This window comes from Lutra lutra, chromosome X (genome assembly GCF_902655055.1).
Source record: "Lutra lutra chromosome X, mLutLut1.2, whole genome shotgun sequence".
Lineage (NCBI taxonomy): Eukaryota > Metazoa > Chordata > Mammalia > Carnivora > Mustelidae > Lutra > Lutra lutra.
In genome coordinates, this window is record NC_062296.1 from 31,996,907 (window position 1) to 32,011,970 (window position 15,064).

At 35.7% G+C, this 15,064-nt stretch overlaps 1 pseudogene; it reads right to left on the minus strand.

Annotated features, from left to right (window-relative positions):
• Positions 1 to 14,205: 14,205 nt before the first annotated feature.
• On the minus strand, positions 14,206 to 14,811 carry LOC125091447 (glutathione S-transferase P-like; annotated as a pseudogene).
• Between the last annotated feature and the right edge of the window lie 253 nt (positions 14,812 to 15,064).

A 15,064-nucleotide genomic window follows, 5' to 3' on the forward strand; every position in this document is an offset into this window, starting at 1 on the left:
CTAGAGTTAAGGAATTTCAAAAATACGTACCTTCCCACGCAGTCTTTGTATCTAACTGTGACCTGTTTTTGTTTATTTGATTCTATTCCTTCATTTTTGTCCCAAGAGTTATAATTCATTATTAGCTAAGAGATGCCAGATTTTTTAAAGTTTGAATTTAAATTAACATTCAAAAATATTTCCTGGGGCGCCTGGGTGGCTCAGTGGTTAAGGCCTCTGCCTTCGGCTCCGGTCATGATCCCAGGGTCCTGGGATCGAGCCTCACATCGGGCTCTCTGCTCAGCAGGGAGCCTGCCTCCTCCTCCTCTCTCTCTCTGCCTGCCTCTCTGCCTACTTGTGATCTGTCTGTCAAATAAATAAAAATCTTAAAAAAAAAAACAAAAATATTTCCTGTACCTCAATAAATAATATCATTATATAAAGCTGTGTTACAAGTGAGACTATTTGTTCAGTACGATGTAAAGTTAAGCTTAGTTCAGAGAGCTGTTGTTTCTTGGTTTCCCTAAGGCTGCAATGAACGCAACACACAGCACACTAAATAAACATATACCATAACTCCGATATACGTATGAGCTAAACACACAGTCTAAAAGGTGAGAAAGAGCTCTTTAAACTAGAATTTGTAATTCAAAAGGGGAAAAAAATGCTTGAGTTTATAATCCCCTTTGAATGTTATCAGCTATTTGTTTTACAGAAGGGATAACAAAGATAAAAAGGAATTCGTTTATCAGTAATGTTCAAAATATGGCACTTTGTCTTCCCCAAAGATCTATTGAAAACGTTAAGTATTTTTGAAAAAGATAAACTTCTCCTGGGTATACTCATTAAGCAAGAATATGAATGATGGTCTATACTTCACTGAAGGATGCTACCTACCTAACAGAAAAAATCTTGTACATAAAATTTTAAACAATAATCAATTTCACTACAGAACTCATACAGCTATATTATTTTCTTAGCTTGATATCCATACCCTCCCCAGTAAACAACAAAGTCAACTAAGTATAACTAATTCACTTGGATAACATGGCTTATAAGCTCCATAGCCCTTAACACTCTTAACACCTTAAAAAAGGTTTTTTAACACCTTAACACCCTTAACCCTTAACACCTGCCATCTCCTAAAAATAATGGATATTGGAAGCCACAAGATTTAGCGTAGCAGAACCAAACCAGATATCAAAAACACACTATCGCTACCACCACTACTGCCGCCACCACCAATCTCATCATCTTCTCTATCAACATCATTGGTAAGCTGGCCAACAGCACTACTTAGTTGATTAATAAGCACCAATCATTTGCTTTGTTAATGGCTACTTTCTTCTCTTTATCAGACTTTGCTTCTCTCTCTTCTCATCATGACATATTTACATAGGATTAAGACCTGCAACATTCCCTTATCCAAGTGACATCTCCTTCTTTCAAAATATCTTCTGTCAACGTATCAACTTCTGGTAGATTTGTGAAATAGAGCAGACTGAAGGATATTTCCCTACCTATTCTACTATGACTAATTGGTTAACCATGCTCATTTAATAAAATATCTCAACCAGGCTGCACTGGTAAATATAAAGAACTCTCTGCCACAGATTGTAACCTTATGCCAAATAAATGAAGATTTTCCTTACTTCTTAACAAGCTTGAAAGACTAAGTCTCCGCACATTTCAAAGTCTAGAACCACACAATTTCACTCAAGATGACACATTGAAAGCAAGTAACAACAAATGTTGTCTTTCAAGACTAAAGAAAAAACCCTAAATATTTTCTTATCACCAAAAAATTTTATATACTTTTTTATTTATGGACAACTATGGAAATCCTTTATTCTCTCGAAGTGGAGTTTACCTTGAGGCAAAAGCCTAGACAGCAATGAATTGATGCCTATTGTCATGTAATGAGAGTCTTAGAGTAGAACTGCCAAAGTCAAAATTTATTTTCTGGCCTTTTGATTTTTGAAATGCTATCATTTTACTCTTTGTGTGCCTTCTGGTCATTAGTAGAACACTGATAGTAAAAATCCTTTCCTAGGTGATCTTTAATTGGAGAGTAATGAATGCTTACACTGCTAATAGAAAGCGAGGGGCAAGATTGGCTAGAGAATTCAACTTTGTTAGCTTTCCGTTTGGCCAGTAATCTTCATCTACTAAGATATGATACAAAAATAAACCTTTATCTTTTAAAGCAGTATACACAATAACCAAGAATAGCTGTTAAATTAAGAACTAGATGGTTTAATCTATCATTGTTAAATTTTTCTGTGCGTTACTGACTTCACAATAACCTTAATCTTTTTGTAACTTGGCTGAAGTTTAAAAGACACAAGGAAAAAAAGTTAAAGATATAGAGAAGAACTGATCATCCTATTATTTCAAGCCAAGTGACACAGTGGGAAGGAGCATCTCTATTGTCTGGTTTGATTGCAAGGTATTGTGGCTAGATTCTATCAGTAGTTCTGGCTTGTTAACAGTTGCTTTTTTTTTTTTTTAAGTTTGTGATCAAGTAATATGGCATTTAAAAAATCCCAACAGAGTCATTTGCAATTCCATCCTTCAGAGAAAAAAGCAATCTCAATAGAACATATACAACTAAAAAGGTGATTTCAAACACTAGACGGTTATTTCAATGATGTTATAATTCATCAAAATAGTTATTAACACCTCTTTTGATATTGTCTTAAGAATCTATGCAATTTTTTTTTTAATTTGGGGAAATATCACAAAGTCCTTAACAGCTATATCTGGTGATTAATGTTTTATGATCCTATATTTTGTCAAATCAAGGGAAAGCACAAACACACTGGTAGAATTTTTTAAAAAGTGCCTTATTTATGTAATTTATTGAGTGACTATTCATCTCAGAGTAGGCAAAAGTTTTTTCCATTTGTTCTACCTTCCATATGTCTGCTCCAGTAGAAACTGAAATATGTAAGTTTTCCTGGAAGCTTACAGTCAGTCAACAAAGATGACATTTAGGGCAATATTTCAAAAATTGAAGATAATATTTTCACAGAAACACATATCACTAATCTGGCTATTAATGGTATTAGTTTAATAAAACTGGGACAAGTATATCTCCTCACCCCCCTTCCAGATGGATGAATAGATGGATTAATAATATAAATTAGAACTGCTGAGCTCTACTCAGCATTCACTCACATGCTGTGTAATCTGAAATATTTATAACTTCACAGTGTAACCATGGCTAGAAATCCTTTAAATTTGAGGGTTTAAAAAATTACGTTGTTGCATATGGTTTGCAAATGTGTGGAAGAACCAGTAATATGTATATAATCTCTCACGAAGTTAATTAATAAAGTTAATTAAGAACATTTTAATTCAGGAAAAAATGAGCACTAGGTGACTTAATGAACAAATCCAAAATTAATACACAAACTGACCTACAATTTTAATCTTCACGATGCTGGTTGTCTACTGGTTGTGTTTAGAATGGAAAAGAGGTTTAAAGTACAATACTGGATTTATTAAAGAGGCATTTTCTCTGAGAAAGCCACCTCTCTGTTATTGCAGATAGTGTGCCACAATTCAATCATCTCTGCTCTTAAATTTTAAGAGCTTGACTTCATACTTTGTTGCAAAGTGTGAGTTCTGACTGCTTATCTAAGGAAGCTAAAATATATACCATGTGGTACAAAAAACTATTACAGAGAGACAGTTTGATCAGGTACCAGACTAAAATGCAAATCAAAGTAGACCTAATCTTATTATAGATGAAATGCAATCTCTTCCTTTTTTTTTTTAAAGACTCATGAACTTCAGAAGTTGTTAGAGTGAAAAATGCTAAATTATTGAAAACCTTTTTGCTTTTTTTTCTGACAGTTGTATTAATGACTGCTGGTGTAGACCTTGGCTTTACTGGCTTCATAATGTTTCTTACTACATTGGGAATTGGATTGTGAAATATTTCATGAATGCAATAATTCTTAGTAATAGAAGACCTTGTTGGAGTCTTATCATTTGAAAGTTTTGTGATTTTTTTTTTGTTTGTTTTTGAAGATAATCTTCAAGTTAAGGCTGTTAGACTTGACAGCATCCTTCAGAGCAGAATCTATTAACTGATATAAGTGATTTGTTTGCTCCTCATCTATAGCTAATTATACAGTTACATGTCCCTTTGTCTCTTCAAGTCAACACTTCACAAAAAACAGCAGTGATGTTTCATTTGTGCTCTATTCATTAATGCATGAAAAGTACAATTAATTTTGCAAATTTAACTTTGGAAGTTATTGAAAAAAAAAGTATTTTTAGGACATTGCAATCAACCCAGATGAAAACCTAACCCTACATTAACATTATATTTCCATACAAAGAGGCTAATAAAGTCTGGTACAGTGAAAATTTTGTGCTTCTTTAAGGCCTTACTCAGAAGAATCAGACATTTATTAAGGTTTGTGGGGAGTTTTTGCCTTAACATAAACAAGACCTGTAAGATTTATTAAAAATTCTCAGCTATAGACTATTCACCAGAAAATAATTACAGAAAACAAGCAAACAAAAAACATTTGGCAGTTTTCCCAACCAAGAGCTCTAAAAACTTGATAATGCTGATAACCCAAGATAAACTTTCCATCTAATAACCAGGGCAGAAGTCAAAGCTGACCACATTTGATGGTGAATCAGTTGGATGTTAAACATAAGAAACTTCCAAGGTATCAATCTGGTAATCTAAGGGAATGTAGGGGTACATTTGTATGACCATATAGGTAGTTCCAATCACATTTAAATACCTCTAAGGAAGGGTGGCAAAACTCAAATATCTTTACTATATTTTCAAGTTTGAAAATGGGTGACTATTCACATAGTCTTAATTTGAGATTGATTTCAAGAAGTGGAAATTCCAGTTTGAATTTGAAGTTTGAGTTTCTATTGATGTGGTCTTCCACTTATCATTCCATTCACTGCTCCCTTTCTTAAACTTCATGGCCTCTTTTTTTCTATATTGTCCTTTGAGGATGATTTATGCATTTTCTGTCTTTTTATCCCCTAGCTCCAGATTTAAACTTAGCAAGAAGAAGGTAAGTAATAAGAGCTCTGGAGACCACCTGGGGCAATGTTAATTTGTTCTTAGTTAATAAAAGTTTGACTCATTCTTTTCTCCTATTTCTCCTCTCCTTTGCACTCTTCTTGCCCTCCAAACGATGACAGGGAAGGAAACTGAAGAAGCTGGCCTTTCTATTTTATGTAATTTTGAAGATACTAACAATTAGGCCTAACTCATTTGTAATTCATCAAGATTTTACTTAGGAAGAATTCCTACATGTAAAATATCTTTAATGGGCTTGAAAAGTTTGTTGAAATCATCCTTATCTTGAATTCATACAACATAGCTGACAATTTTAATTTCCTTTGAAACCAGTGCTCCATTATTTTTCCCTTGGGGAATATTCAAATGGGATTTTTTTTCTATTACAAACATGGTTTCTAAAATTTTTATTTATAGCTTTATTAAGATACAATTCACAAATAATAAAATTCACTCCCTTTAAAGTATATGATCCAGTGGTTTTTAAAAAACATATTCAGTTTTGAAACCATCACCACTATCTAATTTTTGTTTTTGAATTTCAAAATGTTATTTACAGGTGACATGAATTTTGGAAGCTTTCATAAAGATAGTATTTTATTTTAGTAATCCTTTCTTCTTTGTTATACAGAAAATAGAATAACACCTTAGAACATTGAGCTATAATTGGCAACATTATATTCCCTAAATTATAGAATAGTCTATTAAATCTGGAGAGATACTTTGGACTTCTAGGATAGTACAATTTTTAAGAATATTCAGTATTGCAGGAGTTGTCCTTTTTAAAAATATCTGATTAAGTTTTTACTTAAATTCCTCTGAGTTACTATACATCATAATATTAGTTTCAGGTATAGAATTGAGTGATTCATCACCTAGTCAGTGCTCAACACAACAAGTGCACTCCTTAATCCCCACCACCAATTTAATCCACCCTCCTCTCTAGTAACCATCATTTTGTTCTCTATAGTTAAGAGTCTGTTTCTTGGCTTGCCTTTCTTTTTTTCCCTTCATGTTTGCTTGTTTTGTTTCTTAAATTACACATGTGAGGGGAATCATATGGTATTTGTCTTTGACTAATTTGTTTTGCTCAGCATACTACTCTCTAGCTCCATTCATGTTATTGCAAATGGCATGATTTCATTCTTTTTTATGGCTTAGTAGTATTCCATCTCATAAAACGTGCATACACACACACAGAGATGTATACATGCAGGACTTGTCCTTTAGTGCATAGGAATATAGTGTGTATCAGGTGATGAATAAGAATTTGGAGCCCTTGATAGCCCTAATGCTTTATCAAATATAGCATGTTTAATAATTTGCATCTAGTCCCACTTGTGATTTGTCATCTCTGTTTCCTCTGGAATGACACTGAACTAATTTCATCAATACCAACTTGATAGACTGAATAGAAGCCGTAGACATAGGCTGTCAATCTTTAACAAGTATCACAGATTTGTAGGGTGGTTGATAAAATGGTTCAAAGATGCAGTTAATCATTATTCTTTTCATAATAGGCACTGTGAGCTGTAATAGTTCGGTCACTACTAAATACAATACAGAGTTCAGAAGTCTTTTTCTTAGTTTACACTGGGAAACATTCTCTAAAGAGAAGAATAGTGGCAGATACATATGGATGTGTTACTAAGACATCATATTAGTAGATGGGTATTTATATATGGGTTAATGTGAGAGTATTTCACATGTGGGACCAGTGTGGTCAAGAAAAATGCAGTCATAATGAAACACTGGAAAATGTACTAAATAAGCAACAATACTACACTAATCTGTGTGACTGATAAAATAAGTGAAGTCATAACAATAACTATAGTAATTCAGCGTTGGGTGTTAGGCATTTTTGCATGATTGTGACATTTAGACAGCACATGGCCCTGCAAGGTAAACATTAGTATCCTCCTTTGAGTGATGAGAAAACCAAAGATTAAAGTTTGTGACTTGGGCTCCTTCATGGCTCAGCCCGTTAAGCATCTACTAGGGTCCTGGGATTGAGACCTATGTCAGGCTCCCTGTTCAGTGGGGAGCCTTCTTCCCCCTCTCCTCCCTGCCTGTGCTCTCTCTCACTATCTCTGTCTCTTTCTTGCTAAAATAGATTTTAAAAATCTAAAAATAAATAAATAAATAAAGCCTGTGACTTGTCTAAGGTCACCCAGGAAGTGATTGTAGAATCAGGATTAAAAATTCAGGTCTATTTTATTCCAGGATTGGGGTTCTTAAGAAACCCTTAAAGCGGGGGCGCCTGGGTGGCTCAGTGGGTTAAGCCACTGCCTTCGGCTCAGGTCATGATCTCAGGGTCCTGGGATCGAGTCCCACATCGGGCTCTCTGCTCAGCAGGAAGCCTGCTTCCCTCTCTCTCTCTCTCTGCCTGCCTCTCCGTCTACTTGTGATCTCTCTCTGTCAAATAAATAAAATCTTAAAAAAAAAAAAAAAAGAAACCCTTAAAGCAATGGACTTGATAGAAGTCATTTGGTGAGTCCTGGAAACATGGAGTCATGTAAGGGTTTAGGTATTCATGCCATGGTCATGTGTTTCTTTGATAAATTTTTCTGGTTTTGTTAATGACTCCTCTCTTGTCTCCACAGATTTAGGAAATAATAAGTTTAGATAGCAAATAAGTCCATCCCACACGTTTTGTTTTTTATATTCGTTGGGTTATGTGTTTAACTTCCATGTGGGCTTTTGGTTCACGGAGCATTTTCAAGAAAAACATTTTTCCTTTATTCACCATCTACATTATAGTTCAGCCTATTTACAACACTGTAAAGTCACTTAAATTTGAAGATAAACAAAACTACATTTTTTGATAGATCATCCATAAGATTTATGTTCCCCTATATATTTCCCCCTTTGGAGTTTAAATAGGTTAAGAAGTTGGGAGTGTCCAATTTTAGCTTCCAATGACCAAACAGCTGTGTTTTCATAGGATAAACACGGCTAAATAGGTTCAAGAGATGGGGAATATTTTTACTGAGACTCAGTTAGTCAGGGGTAGAAATGGGGAATGAATTATATTTAATTCAAGAAAATTATTTTTCTCTTGTATTTCAGTTTCCTTTTATTACCCATCCCTGAAATCAGTAGATGTGAGAATGAGCAAGTGCAAATAAATACGGCTTTTAGGACTGCAAAAAAGGATTATGTTCACCCTTTGGAATTACATAAACGTGATTATAGTTTATTAATATTTCACTTAAAACATATGTAAACCTCCACTACTGATAAATTTTACAGTTGGATACAATATTGAAGGTTCTAAAGATTGCTGATGCCTGATATTTCAATGAGGAATACAAACAGTGACTTATTTCATTTTTTAGTACTGCCCATTTCATTTGAAATCTGTATGGCTTAAAAATACTTCCAGATACTTTATCCAAAAATATTTAATCACTTTAAGATTCACAGAACAACATTTCAAGGGCAGTGCTTTGAATTTTGAATGTTGAGAATTCTGAACACTGTTTTATCACACTTCCATGCAGTTGGAAAAATATCGTGATGAATCTAGTTTATATTTTCATGCTTTAAATTCATAAATATTGCCAAGTTCATAATTCAGTTAAAATCTAAAGTGTGTATTCAACAATTCTAAATTTGCTGATTTTTCCATTAGCATTAAACAGCTGTTCTCCATTTCCACTAAGGATAAGACCAGAAAGAACAACACTTGCAGCATGAAGGATATAGACGAGCATTAGCAAAATCCTCCTATCAGCTTGGTGAGATGCTAGACAACGTTATCAAGGGAGTTGTTAGTCATCCATGCCAGAGATTTTAAAGAAGTCAATGGTGTTTCTGGGAATGCATTTGGTGCGGTTTTCAATCCAAAACAAAAAGAAGAGTGTAATAATTTCTAAAGTTTTTTTTTTGCCTTATAATTCTATGTACATTTTATTATAATAAATATCTTGCTTAACTGCAGCATGTCATCATCAGAAGTGGGAAACCTATTTCAGGACAGCAAATGCATTAACCTATGCAGCTATTTGAATACACCAACACTGGATAATTAAGAAGCCATTTTGAGGAAGGAATGTCCAACTCCAGATCTTAGCCCCAATTGCTTACTAGATACTTTCACCAAAACACATGCATGTCTTATAGGCACCTCAAAACTCAAAAAGGTTTTTCAAAACTAAAATTATTTATAATATTCTTAAATCTATTGTTCATCTTGTGTTGATGTTTTTTTGTCCACCAACAGCCTCAGAGAGAAAGGTGAGTCATACATGATGTTGTCCCATCATCGTTTCCCTCATCCCAAATTTCCACCTGTTTCATTAACTCTGATATACTTCCAGAAATATATCAAGCCAGTCCCTTCCTTTTCATCCCCAGTGCCACTGCTTCACTTTAGTAAATGGTATATTTCTTTTTTTTTAAGATTTCATTTATTTATTAGAGAGAGAGAGCACTAGCATTCATGAGTGGGAGGGAGGGGGAGAGGGAGAGAGAGTAGTAGACTCTCTGCTGAGCAGGGACCTCCCCGACATGGGGCTCGATCCCAGGACCCCAAGATCATGACCTGAGCCAAAGGCAGACACTCAACAGACTGAGCCACCCAGGCACCTCTGGCATGGTGTATTTCACCTAGAATATTACTGCATGAGTTTCTGAGAACTTTCCTTCTTCCACACTTACCTCTTCAAGGTAGTTCTCTATATTGCTTCTAAAGTGACCTTTCCAATGTATGAATTTCTTTGTCTCTTTGCTGCTTAAATCCTGGTAGTAGTGGCTCCCACATGCATGTATAAGATAAAGTTGAAAATCCCAATTATGAGTTACAAAAATTCCTTTCTTGGTCTAGTCCTTGACAATATCTGGCACCGTCTCCCATTCTTCTCTGTATAAAATTCACTCACCCAGTAAGAACACCTTATTTTCTTTCAAGGGGTCTGCTTTTTTAGCCTATGCTTTCTGTCTGGATCTTTTTATTTGCCTGCCCAACTAACCATTTTCAAATATAATCTCTAGGGTAACCCACTTGCCTTGCTCCTGTTTTATGCTTACATGGTAACTGCTCTATTATACTACATCATATTGCCATTACCACTTGTCTGTCCCTCTCACTAGACTGAACTTCATGGGGCATAAAGACAGTTAATATATACGTCATATTTGTTTCTCCAGTACCTTGATAGATCTAGCACAGAGCTGAAGTTTAAAATGCTTATTAATATTATTATCCATCGAGTAGAATTTGTCCAGGTGTTGGAAGGAGCTAAAATACACTTACTCTGGTTTCATTTAGTTGCACGGCTCTAAGTTGTATGTTAATATTTACCCTTGTGCAAATAGTCAGCTTGAAGAAAAATTGGCCCCATTGTAGCAAAACTTTTCCAGGTAAAGCTGTGAATTGGGCTAGTTTCTTCCAGGCAGTGCTTGGCTCTGGTTTTAGACATGACTCACTAAAGACTAGTCTATCTCTAGCAAGCTAAGCAATGAACTTTTCTGGAAGAACCTGTCAAAAATTCTAACAGAAAACTTTTTAGAATGTATGAAGACAAATAAAGAAGTAAAGTTTCTTACTACTCTACACATCTCAATTTTTTTTTAATTTTCTTTTAAGATTTTATTTATTTATTTATTTGACAGAGAGAGATCACAAGTAGACGGAGAGGCAGGCAGAGAGAGAGAGAGAGAGGGAAGCAGGCACCCTGCTGAGCAGAGAGCCCGATGCGGGACTCGATCCCAGGACCCTGAGATCATGACCTGAGCCAAAGGCAGCGGCTTAACCCACTGAGCCACCCAGGCACTCCTACACATCTCAATTTTGAATTATATTGTATTTTTCAGCTTTATTGAGATATGATTGACAAAATTATAATACATTTAAAGGGCATAAGATGATGATTTGATATATGTATACTTTGCAAAAAGTTTCCCACCATTGAGTTACTTAACACATCCATAACCTCACATATTGACCTTTTTTTTTGTGGTGAAAAAATTTAAGTTTCTACTCTCTTAGCAAATTTTGATTATGCAGTATTATCAACTATAGTAACCACTTTATACATTATATTCTCAGACCTGTTCATCTTAAAACTGAAAGTTTGTAGCCTTTTTCTGGCCTATCCTATTCCCCTACCCACCCCTGCATCTATTTCTATGAGTTTGACTTTCTCGCTCTTCATTCTTTCCATCTTCCTCCCTTCCTTCCTTTCTTCCTTGCTTCCTCCCTCCCTCCCTCCCTCCCTCCTTTCCCTCCTTCCTGTTTCCCCCCTAAGATCCCATGTATAAGTGATACCATGAAGTTTTTTTTTTTCTCCGTCTGACTTATTTCATTTAACATAACACTTTTGAGGTTAATCCATGTTACTGCAAGTGAAAGGATTTTCTTCTTTTTAAGGTCAAATAATATTCCATCTCTCTCTCTCTCTCCCCCCTCTCACACACACAAACACACACACACACATACAAACACACACACCCACATTTTCTTGATCCATTCATGTGCTGACAGACACACTTAGATTGTTTCCATACCTTGGCTAATGTGAATAATGATGCAATAAACATGGAATATAGATATCTCTCTGAGATTGTGGTTTTGTTTCCTTTGGATGTATACTCAAAAGTGGGATTGCTGTATCACATGGTGGTTCTATTTTTAACTGTTTGAGGAAGCTCCATACTGTTTCCTATAATAGTGGTACCAGTTTACATTTTCATCAATAGTGCACGAAAGTTCTCGTTTCTTCACATCCTTGCCAGCAATTGGTATCTCTTGTTTTTTTGATGATACTAGCCACCCTAGCAGGTGTAAGGTGGTATACCATTGTGGTTTTGGTCTGCATTTCCCTGATGATGAGTGATTTTGTACACCTTTTCATGTACCTGTTGGTTATTTGTATATCTTCTTGGGTAAAATGTTGATTCAGGTCCATTCTTCATTTCTTAATTTTTTTAATTTTTATTTTTGCCATTGAGTTATGTGAGCTCCTTGTATATTTTGAATATTAACTCCTTATTGGATATGTGGTTTTCAAATATTTTCTCCCATTTCATAGGTCATCTTTTCATTTTGTTGATGGTATCTTTTGCTGTGTGGAAGCTTATGTTGTAGTCCTACTTGTTGGCTTTCGCTTTTGTTGCTTTTGCTTTTGGTTTCAAATCCAAAAACTCATTGTCAAGACTGGTTTGAAAGAGCTTATTCCTATATTTTCGTCTAGGAGTTTCATGGTTTTAGGTCTTATATGCTTATCTTTAATACATTTTGACTTGATTTTTGTGAGTGGTATGAGAGAGGGGTCCAGTTTCATTCTTTTGCTTGTGGCTGTCCAGTTTTCCCAACACTATTGAAGACACAGTCCTTTTCCCCATTGTATAATCTAAATCATTATAACTTTCTTCTTAAAAAATAAGTTTTTAACATAAAGCTGATATAACTAAACTAGTTAATAGTTTAACTAAATAACTAAAATAGTTAATTTATGAACCAGTGGCCCATGGCCTAAAAAGAAATTAATCTGTAAAAAGTCAGATTTTACCAAAATAAAAATTATAATAAAATTGGGGAAAAAAGTGATTCATGGAGTTATTTTGCAAACTACTTATGCTTGTTTTCATTAAATGCATTCGTTCCTCTAATAATAGGAAGGGATTTTGAAATTTTGGTAGGTTAATAAACCCTAAAAGGTCATTTGGACCTTTTTGTAGCAATCACCTAGATAGTCTAATGAATTTTCCTTATTTAAAACAACAACCAAGTAATTAATCTCACTGTAATGTAGCATCTCTGATGAATTGTGTTAGTCTCTGATAGATCATGGTCAGTGGTGAGTTGCTGGCTACCTCAGGAGGCAGTCCGTTTCTTTTGAGTTTCATAAGATGTTTGCTCACGCTGAGTTATCATTTCGCTCAAATTTACCCTCTGGAGCTCCACAGAGTAAACATATTCCTTCTCTAATATGGTAATCAAGTTATTTGAAAATAGGGATCAAGTGTCCCCTGAGTTTCTTTTCCTCACACTAAACATTATGGAATTTTAGACTTACTCAGAATCTTGGTTGCCTGCTTCTGGAAATACTTTTTAAAAATATGGCACAAAGAGTTGCATTTGATATTGCAGATGTGATTGGACTATCTTATGGTAGGACTTTGCAACTCATGATCTGGATACTTTATATATGTAACTGGAGCATAATTTTGGATTAATAGTTGGTGATAACGTGAGAATTTAAAAATAATTATCTGAATGCAACTTGATTTATGTATGGATATGTAGGTCACTGTTACTCAGTTATTTGAAGCCCTTTCACACTGTCTTACAATTTTTTTCCTTAAATCTGAAACTAATTAATTTCCACTGTTCCAAGTTCTGTTTTAATCTGCTTCATAAGCTCACTTTAAAACTCCATACCCTTTTTTTAAAAAAGATTTTATTTATTTATTTGACAGACAGAGATCACAAGTAGGCAGAGAGGCAGGCAGAGAGAGAGGGGGAGGAAGCAGGCTCCCTGCTGAGCAGAGAGCCTGATGCGGGACTCAAACCCAGGACCCTGTGATCATGACCCGAGCCGAAGGCAGAGGCTTAACCCACTGAGCCACCCAGGCGCCCCCATACCCTTTTTTGAGAAAACTTTCCTCCCCACTTTACCAGTGTTCAAGACATTTTAGAACAGTTTTCGAAGTATTCCTGCTGAGTTAGCACTTAGCAAAAACTTTCCCATTATGGTATCAACAACCTCTAAAGGAGTAAATAAGAAGCTTAAGCAAAAAAGAATTTAAATGTCCAATAACAGTAAGCAAATAGCTGCCATATAAAGAAGTATCATGAGGAGAAGAGAATTTTGCTTTCTAATTAAACATAGAGTGAAGGTAGCTTCTTAGGTTTAAAAAAAGGTGTCATAAGGCCATTTAATTCTTGTTTTGGAGATGCATTTTTAATTGAAATGTAGTTGACATACATTATTATAGTAGTTTTAGGTATACAGTCATAGTGATTAGAGAATTATATACATTATAAAATACCGTAAGTATAGTTGCCATCTGTGATAATACATTATTACAATATCATTGACTCTATTTCCTGTGCTATACTTTTTTTTTTTAATTCTCTCTTGGAAATTTTATTGGTCCTGGGGAAAAGAAGGCAGGCAGCTCCTGCTTTTTGCTGAGGGTGCCACAAACCCTCACTATTTCCAGTTGCCATTAATAGGGAGGTTCTCATTATTAGAGGAGGCCAGGAAGGCCTTGAGCTTGGGCCGGGTGCTGTGGCGCCCAGGTAGGCTGAGATCCCGGGCATGAGTCCAGGCAACTGACGGTCAGGACCTGGTGAATCAGCAATGAGTCCAGTTGGTTGAAGTCTGGAAAGGAGATCTTTTGCCCATGATGAAGTTCTGACACCCCTCGTTCTGGGACAGTATGGTCTCAAAGGTCTTCAGGTGCCCAGTAGTGCCTTCACTTACTCCTACTTGCCTGACTCCTAGTTTGTATAGATGAGGATTAGGTATTTGCAGGGGATATTCTCCATGCCATCATTCACCATGTGCACCAGAGCCACCTCCCACTGGTCCTTCCCAGAAAGCCTGAGTAGCCTGGATATCACAAGATGGCATTGGACTGGTACAAGGTCTCCATCCTGGAGCTTGGAAAGTTGCCCATAGAGACAGGGGGCCTTGAGTGAGCCCTTCAGCCCTGTCTCCACAGTCACCACCTCCTTCTTCCAGCTCTGGCTCTGGTGAGTCAGCAGCATACACATAGCTGCAAACAGGGAAGCAGATGATGGAGTAGGGCAGCATGGTTACTGTGCAGATGGTGGTGGCAAAGCTTTTATGTTATACTTTTTATCCCCATGGCTTATTTATTTTATAACTGGAAGTTTGTACCTCTTGATTCCCTACACCTGTCTCACCCATAACCTCCATCCTCCTTCCCTCTGGCAACTACCAGCTGAGGAAGTTTTAAGTAGAAACGTGTTGCTGATTTAATAATTAATTTAAAAAGTATAATGCCTATGTTTGTATCCTTCACAGAAAATATTCTATGACTCTC